Source organism: Notamacropus eugenii, chromosome 2, assembly GCF_028372415.1.
Source record: "Notamacropus eugenii isolate mMacEug1 chromosome 2, mMacEug1.pri_v2, whole genome shotgun sequence".
Taxonomy (NCBI): Eukaryota; Metazoa; Chordata; class Mammalia; order Diprotodontia; family Macropodidae; genus Notamacropus; species Notamacropus eugenii.
Window position 1 is genome coordinate 337,358,613 of NC_092873.1, and position 12,704 is coordinate 337,371,316.

At 36.6% G+C, this 12,704-nt stretch overlaps 1 long non-coding RNA gene across 7 annotated transcripts in view; it reads right to left on the reverse strand.

Moving 5' to 3' along the window:
• The window catches only part of LOC140528074 (uncharacterized), a 261,449-nt gene that overhangs the window by 102,564 nt on the left and 146,181 nt on the right, over window positions 1–12,704 (reverse strand). For 5 of the 7 annotated variants that reach the window (XR_011975064.1, XR_011975058.1, XR_011975063.1 and 2 more), the window contains one exon: window positions 12,484–12,600. This is a non-coding gene — a long non-coding RNA (uncharacterized lncRNA). Of the gene's footprint in view, window positions 11,764–12,483; window positions 12,604–12,704 lie in introns of those variants that run through there. The other 2 variants (XR_011975059.1, XR_011975066.1) reach the window with 2 other exon arrangements.

Below are 12,704 nucleotides of genomic sequence, written 5' to 3' on the forward strand. Positions count from 1 at the left end.
CCAGCCCTTGGCCTTGTTCACAAGCTCCTTTAATTGGTTAGAAGGGTGCCGAGGAAAGTCTTGGGGTGCAAAGGGGGTGAAGTAAGTAGAGGAAGGCATATTAAGTATAAAAAATAAATAGGTAATCTTTAAAATGAAGGGGGAAATAAACAATACATAACTACTTTCAGTAGAACTTCCAAGGCAAGAAAATTTCTTGATATACTGTACTAGCAGTGATAAGAGCTAAAGAACAATGAGGGCACACCCTGTACTGAGGACAGGTACTGCTGCTCAACCAGCCTCAGTGGTATTTTTCTTTGTTGTTGGCAACAAGAGAAATTTCCCCTCAACATAGTTCCAGCTCCAAGTTGCCTTTGCACCATTTTGGCGCAGACCTCCTCCCTTAAGGAGGAAGGAGTGGGCAAAGGAAAAACATGGGCCTATAAAGTATGGCATGACACTGATCAGGTCTAACAGTCATAAACACACTGCAAAATTCCCCAGCCTCCAAATAGCCCCTTCAGGCTGGTGTTCTGTCTGCTGCCAGGGATGAAAATATTAGATAGAAAAAGGAAAGGAAAAAAGAAGCATTCCTCAGGAACTAGGCAGGGGGAAAAATCTTCTGTCTTCTCCAGGACTTTCAAAGGCTTCCAGTCCTTGTACTTCAAACTTCTCCTCACAACCTCCCTCTGTAGTCCTTGGCATGTCAGTGGAGCTGGCTAGGAGGATCTAGTGAGCTGACTGTGCCTTCTTGGAATGGGATGAGAACTTCTGAGAAATCCATCTCTCTAAGGTGTAGGGATCTTCTAGAGTAAGTCTGCAATAGCCTGTGTTCAGAAATCCTTCCAGCTCATCCTAAAATGAGACAACTGTCCATGTAACATGACACAGGGGAACTTCTTTAAACTGGAAAGGTTACTGTTATCCTCAGTTCTAATTATTGTAGCAAGTAAAAGATTGTTTCCTTTGATGCTCCACACAATGTCTAACACAAATATAAATAAGAAATAGACTTGACAAATGTGAAGAATTAAGCCCCACATAAATTTTGCCCAAGAAAATGTTTAAACACTAGAGGAGTGTGTGGAGGGAGGTGCCACAATGACCCTACCTCATACATGCCCCATCAAAGCGCATCCCACAGAAATCCCATCTTACAAGAAAGCTGCCCCCTCTGCCTATCCATAAAGTCAAACTGGCCTCATATGGAATTTTAGAATCCTCGGGACAAAAAGGGTGGGGTAATAACGAACAGCCTGTCACCTGAAGTTCTACACAGCTGAGGTGCACACAGAATTTCTCTTACCTGTTTATCCTGTATATAGTTCCTTTTTTTGGTACATAGTTGTTTGTATGTTATCTCCCTCATCAAACTGTGAGATCATTAAAAGCAGAGACTGGGGAGGGGCATTCTTTGTATCCACTATGTCTAGCACAATGTCTGGCACATAGTAAGTGCTTAATAAATGCTTATTGAGTGACTGAACTGAAAGATCACAGATTCTGAGCTGGAAAGGGCCTCAGATGTCAACAAGGCCAATTTACTCATTTTACAAGTAGGAAACGTAAGCCCAGAGAGATTGTCACCCACCCAAGGTCACAAAGTTACTAAGTGGCAGAACCAGAATTCAAACCTAACATCTTATGACTCCAAATAAAGTGCTTCTTCCACTAAACAAAGCTACTTAAAAAATAAAAACCTTAGAAAATGCAAAATATCTGAACATAAAGACCTCAAAAAAGTATATGGTGGCCTCTATCACCACAGACTCCTCCCATCTTAAAGTGTACTATTTGAAAATGAAAAATAATTGAAAATAAAGACCTCAGAAAAGTCTGTGGTAACTTCAACAACTACACATTCCTCCTGTCTTATTTAAATTGAAATTGTTTCTTTTCATCCTTCCTTTTCTATCATCTCTCCCTTTTCCTTAACCAAATATGAACTTTTACCTCTCCTAGAAAATAATATCCTTATTTTTCTTGTTCATCATCAGAGGAAAGAAAGGGACATTTTTCTGGACATACATAGCTTCATTATTTTTTTTTATTTTCAACTTAAACATCCAATAAAATGGACATTTCTATATACATATACTTCTGCTTTTACCCAAGCATGGGGCAATTGTGCTATATAGGTGACTCCTGAGTGGCTGAAAGAATGCTGAGTTTTGACATTCTACCTGCATAAGACACTTCAGTTTGTTTAAAAGATTTTGGAGACATGAGGAAAGGAAGAGAAGAGGAGAGCTTAAGGCTGGTGGAGAGACTTTTAAATATTGGACTAGAGCCCTTAAATCCATCAGCATTGATGGGAGCATGCAATGCAGGGCTGTCCCTCTGCAAAACTTGGGTTGTACTAGGATTATAGAACAAAAAAGAATATTGCACATAAAATTCTGAATCTCTATGATAAATTCAATATGTGACTTTCAAACCTGTCTGTCCTGATGGTCTGTAATTCTTTCCTTCCTTTTGCTCTAGTCTGCACATTAAATATGTGTGCATATGCTTTTTTAATGACCCTTTTTTCCTTCTTTTTCTTTTGGAAGAAGGGAGAGTACTTTATCCCTAGCTCCTTTTTCCCTCCTATCAACCTCCATTAAAAATAAAATTTTCATAAATTATGAAAATTCATCAACTAACAAAACAAACTGCCACGTTGCACCCCTAAAAACAATATGTCTCATTCTGCATCTTGAATCCATCACCCTTCTGTCAGAAGGTAGGTAGTATGCTTCATCACCACTGGGTCCTTTGGAATCATGGTTGATCTTTGTATTGGTCAGAGTTCTTAAGTCTTTCAAAGTTTTTTTTTTCTTTAGAATACTGTTTTTAATCATATAAATTGTTTTCCTGGATGTGTCCACTTCACTCTGCATCAGTTCATATGAGCCATAGTTTCTCTGCAACTATCCCTTTTATCATTTCTTATGGAACAGTATCATTCCATTTGATTCACATTACATAATTTGTTCAGGCATTTCCCATTTGATGGGTACTCTCTTAGTTTCCAGGTCTTTGCCACTACAGAAGAGTTTCTATAAATATTTTTTGTACAGATGGGTCCTTTTCCTCTTTCTTTGATCTCTTTGGGGTATGAACATAATAGTGGCATCACTGGTCAAAGGGTACGCACAATTTAGGGACTGTTTGGTCATGGTTCCAAATTGCTTTCCAGAATGGCTAGAATAATACACAGCTCCACCAACAGCGAATGCATCTGTGTGTCTTTTTTTCCTTCAGCCCCTCCAATATTTGTCATTTTCCTTTTTCATCAACTTTGCGAGACTTGGCTGTGAACTGCAACTTCAAAGTTGCTTTAATTTGCATCTCTCTAATTATTCATCATTTGAAATATTTTTTTCACACTGTTGATTGCTTAGATTTCTTCCCTTAAAAACTGCCTATTCATTTCATTTGACCATTTGTCTGCTGGTGAATGGCTCTTGTTCTTAAAATTTTTTAATCTGTTTTTTATTTATCTTGAGTATTAGGCCTGTATCAAGGAAATTCCCTTTAATTTTAACTACATCAGTTTTTTATGCAAAAGCTTTTTTAAATTTAATATACTATACAGTTAGTTATTTACCTGGGCAGGTGTCACACTGGCCCCAACAACTGGCCCAGAGGCTGGAGCCCAGCCAAGATCTCTGATTGAGATCCTGAGAAAGCAAGGGGGAAGGCCTGATTAATTGAGAAAGCACAGCCTTTCCATGTTTGAATAAGATTATCCAAAGGAATGCAGATCCTTTTTTTGTGTGCTCATTTGTTTGAAACAAAAAAGAACAGTAAGCTGGAGGGGAGGGTGGGTGAAGTACATGGGGAGGCAATAAATGAATTCATGAATTCATGTGAATGGGCTCCATTTGGGGGTGGTATGGTGGAGGCAGTGCTGTGAAAGGCTGTTGTCAAAATAGTAAACAGATACTCTTCCCTTTGCTTGTATTTTCCCATAATTAAAGAAAACTTTTCCCACAGGAGCCCCTAACTCCATTTATTTCCCCTGTTCTATGGTGAATATCTCCCTAAATCATCATGATTTATCATCTCTAGTCCAATACGCCTTACAAGTTCCCCTCTTCCCCAACATATATACACAGAGGGACAAACCATTAGAGGCAGCAAAACGTACTTTTTAAAGAGATCTGAATCTTCATGCAATAAGCACTTTTTGAAGACCTTCTATTTGCAAGGCACTGTATGGGGTGATATTGGGAACCCAGATAAAATCACAAAATCTTTGCATAATGGAGGCAGAAGGAATTTTCAAACATCATGTAATTTAACTCTCTCTTTTATAGGAATAAGAAAATAAATATCCAGAGATGGGAAGTGCCAGTGACAGGGCCACATCTCCTTCCACATAGTCCCATATGCTTGCATAATGTGACACTTGGCCAGGAGGCCAAGATTTTCTCTCCAGACTTTGCCCTTTAATGAGTACAGTGGAGTCAGTTGGCCCAGAAGGATCCTGCCAACACAAAAGCTAGAAAGTGTTGTCCAATCAGGTCTTGGCTGCCATTTTGGATTGTCTCCATCTAAGCAGGAGGTGACTCTCAGTTTTCACATTCAACATAAAAGTGGATATACTGGTCTTTTTTCTTCTTTCAAGAGGTTTCAGTCTTGTCACTTGCTGTGCCCTCTACCAGAAGGCTTTTATTTTGCATGCCTCAATGCTTTCCCCACTCCAATCGATCCTCCACTCAGCCACTAAAGTGATTTTCTTAGGGCAGCCAGGTGGTACAGTGGATAGAGCACCAGAGCAGGAGTCAGGAGGACCTGAGTTCAAATGTCACCTCACTAGCTGTGTGACCTTGGGCAAGTCACTTAACCCCAATGATCTCATCCTGGGTCATCTCCACTCATCTTGATGAATATCTGGTCACTGGATTCAGATGGCTCTGGAGGAGAAGTGAGGTTGGTGACCTGCACAGCCTTCCTTCACTCAAAACAAAGTCAAGTGCAAGTCACGTCTTTATTTCTCTGATGGCATGGTCTTCTTTGGCAATGAAGGATGAACACACAAAATGATTTTCCTAAAACAGATCTGACCAATCATGTCCACCCCCATCTCCTCAATAACCTCAGTGGCTTCTTATTGCCTCCAGAAACAAATATAAAATGTTCAATTTGGCATTCAAGGCCCTTCATAACCTAGCCCCCTCCTACTTTTCCAGTCTTTTTACATCTTGCTCCCCAACATGTAGTCTTCAATCCAGTAACAGTGGCCTCCTGTTCGTTCCACATACAAGACCCATCTCTCATCTGGGCATTTTCTCTTACTGTCCCCCATGCTCGGAATGCTCTTCCTCCTCCACTCCATGACTTCCTTGGCCTCCTTTAAGTCTCAGCTACAATTGTCCCTTTTACAGGAAGTCTTCGTTAACATCTCTTAATTCCAATGATTTACCTCTTTTATTTATTTTCTACTTATCTTGTACATAGCTTTTTTTGTATATGTTTGTTTGTATGTTGTCACTCCCATTAGATTATAATCCCCTTGAGGATTGTCTTTTGCCTCTTTTTGTATTCTCAGGACTCACTACAGTGTGTGACACATAGTGGCACTTCATAGATATTTATTGAATTGAATTGTTGATTATTTTCCCAACTTCTACCTTTTAAAACTTATAACTAAATCTAACTGTGAAAAGGCACTATACTTCCCAATTGATCATGGTCCTTGGCCTACATTTTCACGTCAAAAAATCAGGGCAGATACAGAAAGAAACAAAGGATGTTGAAGAGAAGGTATTCTAACTGCCCATCTTTGGAGGACATCTCTCATCCAAAAATCTCACTTATCAACAAGCTGCAGAAAATTAAAAACACTTCAGTGACCAATGCCAGAACACTGGATGTGGAGGCAGCCAAGCCTTTGAGGCAGAGCTATTGTTCTAATATGGAAGAACACCTCTGGCATCAAGGAGTATTCCCTCACTCCTGCACCCCCTCACCCCCTGCCCTGGGCAAAATCACACAGGAGCAGAGCCAGGAACACCTAAAGGAGCTGGGCAAGAACAACAATGGGGTGAAGAGAATAGTGCAAACATGATTAAATAAATTAGCTCCACTAATTATCAAGTGTCTAACAACACCTGGAGCAACAGCTGGAGGTGGAGTCTTGAGTAAATAGAATCCAAAAGGATGGAAAGACCTGGATATGTTTATCTATCTGGGGTTGGGGAGGGAAGGCAGAAATTTATAGCCAACTTTACAATGTTTAAGGTTTTTTGGTTATGAATTCAAAATTAAAAACATAACCTGATCATACCATGAAAAATGTAGAAGAAAAACTGATCATATATACTTTTTACAACCAGATAGTAAAGAGATAGTGATTCTTATAAAGGATAAAATAAATAATTTCAATTACATGAAATTGAAAAGCTTTTACATAAAAATAATGTAACCAGGATCAGGGAAATAGTTAGCTGGGAGAAAAATCTTTTCTCAAATACCTCCAATAAAGGTCTGATATCCAAGACACAGACAACTAAAAATATGTAAAAACAAACGTCATTCCCCAACAGAAAAGTATAAAAGAATATGAACAAACAATTCTCAAAAGAAACTGCAAACTATTCACAAACCACATGAAAAAAGTTCCATATGAATCATATGAAAAGGAAACACAAATCAAAACAACACTAAGATTGTTACTTAGGTTACTACCTAAAAAACTACACATCCAGAAAATTGGAAAGATGACTAAAGATGGGAATAGTAAATGTTGGAGGGCTTATTGGATTGTTAGTGAAGTTGTGAACTGGTCCAACCATTTTGAAAAATAATTTGGAACTGTACTAAGGGAGACTAAAATACCCACACCCTGTGACCCAGAGATTCCTCTGCTATGCATATACTCCTAAAGAGGTCCATGACAAAAAGAACCAAAATATTTGTATTATCACTATTTTGTAGTATCTATCAACTGGGAGATAGCTAAACAAACAATGGTATATAAATGCAATGAAATATTACTGTACCATAAGAAAATGATGAATACGATAAACATAGAGAAGCATGGAAAGACTTACATGAACTACGGTAAAGTGAAGTAAACAGAGCCAAGAAGACAAAATACACAATGATTACAACAAAGCAAATGCAAAGGATAACAATAAATGTTAGTTGCAAAATTGCAAAGAGCAAACTTAGACTGAAGTCATCTATTCCTATTCCTTTGCAGTGGCAGGGGTTCACAGGTACATAACACTGCACATAATGTCAATTTTTTGTCAGTATATTAATTTGTTCTACTCACTTTTCTCTCATTCCTTTTTTAAAAATTTTTTTTGTTGTAAGAGATGACATCAGGAGGGTGAGGAGGGGAAAAAGGAAAATCTGAATGATGCAAAAACCAAAATATATTCAAAAAATCTATTTTTAAAAAGAAATGTTCAATATGATCAATACAGAGAAGGCTAGAAAAGACTTACATGATCTGATGCAAAGTGAATTAAACAGAACCAGAAAAACAACAAAGAAGATGACTGCACCATATAAATGAGGGTGAAGGAAGAGAAAGGACAAAACAATCAAAACTGATTTCTTTGAAATTATCATGCTCAAACTTGGCCTCAAGAGATATGAAGACACCCTTCCCCCAACTCTTTGTAAAAATAAGGGACCATGGGAATGTAATGTTGTATATAATACCGGATCATTTTCCACATGTTGACCCATTTTACTCTACTTTTCCTTCTTCTTCTTTGTGTAATTCTTTCATATAGGGGATAGCTCTGTGAGAGGAGTAAGAAATACAGTAATAAAGGTAGGTGATGTTAAAAGCAAATATTAAATTTTTAAAGACCAAATTTGTATCACAGAAGGAATTTAGTAGGATCTTCTTTATTCCCATTTTTTAAAAAAAGTGACATTGAATTAATTGTTCTTTGAATATTTGATACAATTCAATTTAAATTTATCTTGTCTTTAGATTTTTTTTTCCTTGGGAAGTTGATTTATGGCTTGTTAAGCACCTCCCCCTGTCCCTAAAACTGAGTTATTTAAGTCCTCTACTTGTTGTTCTGTTAATCTGAGAATTTTATGTGTTCATAAATATTCATATTGAAATTGAGCAAAATAGTTTGTAATATCCTTTATTTTCTCTTTATTTGTTGCAATTTCTCATTTTTCATTTTTTACATTTTAGTAACCTAGTATTCCTCTCTTTTGAAATCAGACTAGGTAATGGCTCATCTGCCCTATTGGTTGGTTTTTTTTTTTTAATAATTAACTCCTAGTTTTATTTTTCAGGGTTTTGTGCATTCAATTTTACTAATCCCTTCTTTGATTTTTCAGAATTACTATTTTTGTACCCACTTAAAGTTATTTTATTTGTTGTTTTTAGATTTTTTTTTTAGTTGCATGCCCAAATATTGGTGCATTCTTTTCATTTTGTTGATAAGTGCTTATCAATATAAAGTATTCCCAGAGCAATGCACTGGGCTGTATCCCTAAAATTTTTGTACATATTCTTATTGTTGATATTTTCTTTTAAATTGTTGGTCATTTCAATAATTTGTTTTTGATCTACCAACTCTTTAGGATAATATGTTTTCATCTCCATTTAGATTTAAATCCTTCTATGATTCTATTCTAGTTCTAACTTCTTTCAGGTTTATATTTTCTCTTAGATTTGTCTAGATCTGAGAGGAATATATTTGAGGTCACCAATTATTATAGTTTTGTTGACTATTTCTCACTACGACGCAGTTCATTTTTCTTTTAAGTACTTAGATGTTATGCCACTCATAGCATTTCTAGTAGTGGCTGGATATGATTCTGGTATGGTGTGAGGTAGAAGTTGTTTGGCTGAGACTACTTATTCCCTCTTGACTATCTCCCACCCTTGGTAGTTGGCACCCTTTATTCTTGCCTCCTCCTTTAGGGCCATGACTTTTTACTTTAGTCAAAACTCTTGATCATACTAAAAGAATAAGATGAGACAATGGGAAAAGGTAAAATAACCTTAAGTGGTACCTTGAATACCAAATGCAACCTCCACCAAGCTGCTGGATTCATTCTAAGTACAGGAAAGTCCAGATTCACATTATTCTCTGTATTTAGGAAACTAAATGGATGATGGATGGATGGATGGATAAATGATAGATGATAGATAGATAGATAGATAGATAGATAGATAGATAGATGGATGGATGGATGGATGGATGGATGGATGGATGGATGGATGGATGGATGGATGGATGGATAGATAGATAGATAGATAGATAGATAGATAGATAGATAGATAGATAGATAGATAGATAGATAGATAGATAGATAGATAGATAGATAATAGACAGATGAATGATAGATACATAGATAGGTAGATAGATAGATGATAGATAGATAGACAGACAGACAGACAGACAGATAGACAGATAGATAGCCAGTTAGATAGATGATAGATAGATGATAGATAAAATTTGTTCTCTTGAGTCCATACTTGGGGAAAGTCCCAGAAACATTCTCGTTCTCATTCTTTCTTGACTGTCCATAGCCTCCATGTCAGCAGAATTTAATTCCCTAGATACACATATCCAAAACAAGGAAAACTATATTAGAGATTCCAGTTTCTTCTGAAACAGAAAGCAAAACAAACACTTAAAAGAAACAAGGGTTGGGGAAGCAAAATCAGCATTCTCCTAAGACAGTGAAAAAGTTGAAGTAGAAAAAGGGATTAGAAAGGACAGTATTACCAGTTTTATTTATTTTTTTCAGGAATAGGAAAGGGTACAACCACCATCTCTATTCCACATGCCTTCCATACAGATAACAAAAGTCTTTGTCTTAACATCTTGAATTCTCTTCCTTTGAACTTGGAGTCATGGAAGTAGCCTACTCTCCATCATGCATCCATATCCTCTCTTGTACTTTCTTACATCATCACCTATCTCAAGGCTTCTCCTACTCCTCTTCTTCCCCTAAGAATGGGAAGGGTTAGTCCTCCCAAACATTATTAGATCAATATTGTATACTGGTCTCTAATTTTACATAACACATAAAAACAGATGCAGATGTGTACACAAAGTATTGATATTATTTCATTAACTACAGTGCCATTAAGCAAAACATATTTTCTCTTAATCATATTTACTTTCATTGTTGTCTTAAGTCATGATTTCCCTCTCTGAATTCTTTAATTTGTTTGAAGCATAATAAATTCTACATTAACTGCTCATTAAAACTGTTTGAATATTTTTGTTTCAACTTTATGTCTTACACACAATATTTTGTTGGATTTAGCTTGTGGATCCTTTCTGCTACCTTCTTCCATTTTATGAGTAAGCTTATACCATTTATGTTCATAGCTATGATTGTCAATTATATATTTCTCTCAGTCATATCCGTTTATACTCTTTTCCTCCTACTCTCTCCTTCTTTACAAAAAAGAATTGGGTAAAGAAAAGTAACTTGATCAATACTAATAAACCATAATTGAGGTGGTCTTTTCCTACTTCTCTGTCCCTCTTCACCAAGTTCAGACTTCAATGTCTGGTTCATCTTCCTTTTGCAATTTGTCCTTGCAAGCTATTTGCTAAGATTGATATTTATTTTGTTTGTGAGTTTTCTCTATGCAACTCTCAAACCTCTTTCTCCTAAGTCCCTTTTCCTGTTCTGTTGAGTCTAATGTACTTCTATTCCATATTATCTCTGTGTATGTATATCCAGCTGTCATTTGTCTATTTCAAATAAGACTAAAGTTCATGAGATGCCATCCCCCATCATTCCTTTCTTCCATATCTCAATTATGAGAAATAGCAAATCTTACTCCTTTTCCTCATTTCTCTTCTAGCACATTCCTTTCCCCTTGTTTTTCCTTTCTTTTTTTTAAACCAAGAAAATCACATCCAACCTCTATTTCTCTTTTTTAACTCCCTTTATATCCTTTAAAGATAGTGAGATTCTCAAGTGAGGCTTGTCTTCTCCTGTTAGAACATAAGCCTTCCATCATCATTTAGCTCTTTCCAATTGCTCAAACATATTTAGCTTTCTAGGTTTCTCTTGACAACAATGTTCACATTTCAAAATTTGTACTCAACTTTAGTCTTTATATTAGGAATATTAAAAATTTCTCTATTCTATTAATGATCCAGTTTTTATTCTGCAGGATTCTCCATGTTGTGCACGTAAATAATATTTGGTGGTAATTCTTTATCTGAATTCCAATATTTCCTCTCTGTTGTATGAATTGCCACTAAGTCTTAGCTGATCCTGACTGTGGTTTCTTGGTAGTTGAATTGTTTCTTTCTGACTGCTTGTTTTAGTTTTTCTTTGACTTAAAAGCTCTGGATTTGGGCTATGAAATTCCAGGATGTTTTCAGCTAAGGTTTCAGGAGGCGACTGGTAAAGTGTTTTTATTTCTCTTGCCCTCTAGTTGTAATAGGTCTAGGAAGATTTATTTTATGATTTCTTAAAATATGATATGCAAGTTGCTTTTTTGGTAATGGTTTACAGAAAGTACAGTGATTGGTTTTCCAGGTCAGTTGTTCATGACACTAAATACCCTACATTTTCTTTTTAAAATGCTTTGATTTTTTTTAATAAAACAGCTAGCTTGCACAATGGATAAAGTTCTGGACCTGGAGTCAAGCATCTGAAATCCCATTTGAACTCAGGTCTTCCTGACTCCAGGACTAGCACTCAAAAGGGCAAAACGAAGCTAACTTAAGCTGAATCCTGCTCCAAGTTAAAACTAACCAAAAAAAACAAAAAACAAATTAGAAGATTGAAAACTATAAGGAAATTTCATCATCTAGATATAAATGCTTTTCCCCCACCCACCCATCCACCCCTGCCACCAAAGCTCAAGAAGCTATACTGGCTCCCTCTTCCCTCCAGGATAAAATATCAGCTTCTCCATCGAGCATTTAAAGCCCTTTTGTAATCTGGCTCCAGTCTATCTTTCTGGGCTGGTTATATAAGATCTTTTCTCACACTCTACCTTCTAATCAAATGAGCAACTTGGATATTTCCTGCATATAGTTTTCCATCTCTGGATGCCATGCTTTTGCATAAGCTACCCTTTATGCCTGATATACTTGCCCTTCTCCCCTCCATTTGTTGGAACCCCACAACTTCACTTTAAGGATTAGTTCCAGCAGGAATTCTAAGAAGAGGCATTTACACACACACACACACACACACACACACACACACACACACACACAGATGTTATTTCCCAAATTACTTTTTATTTTTTTGTACATTTTACAGTTAATCATCTGAGCACATATATACTACCAGCAGAATATAAAATCCTCCAGGACGTAGACCGCTCCATTTTTTAATCACTATATCCTCAGTGCCTAGCACTATGCCTGGCATGGAACAGGTGATTAATAAATGCTTCCTTAAGGAAACTGAATTAAAAACCATTCCTATTTTTAAAAAAAACAACTTCATTGTATATAGAGAAAGATTCAACCAGCATTCAATACTGCCTAAGAGATAGATACCACAAAATTCAAATCAAATAAATTCTCAAACCTGTTGTGTACAATGCAGAAAATCATTTTCATCACATGTAGCCAAGGCTATTCATTCTGCCTCCTCTTCACACAGAGATGCTCAGCCCAAGTCTTCTATTTCCATTCCTGGGTATATCTGCTAACAACAATGACATAATTACAAAGATCAGTTTAGTGGGGTGGGCAGTACAAGTATTACTATCTCTATTTTACAACAGAGATTCAGAAATGTTAAGTGAC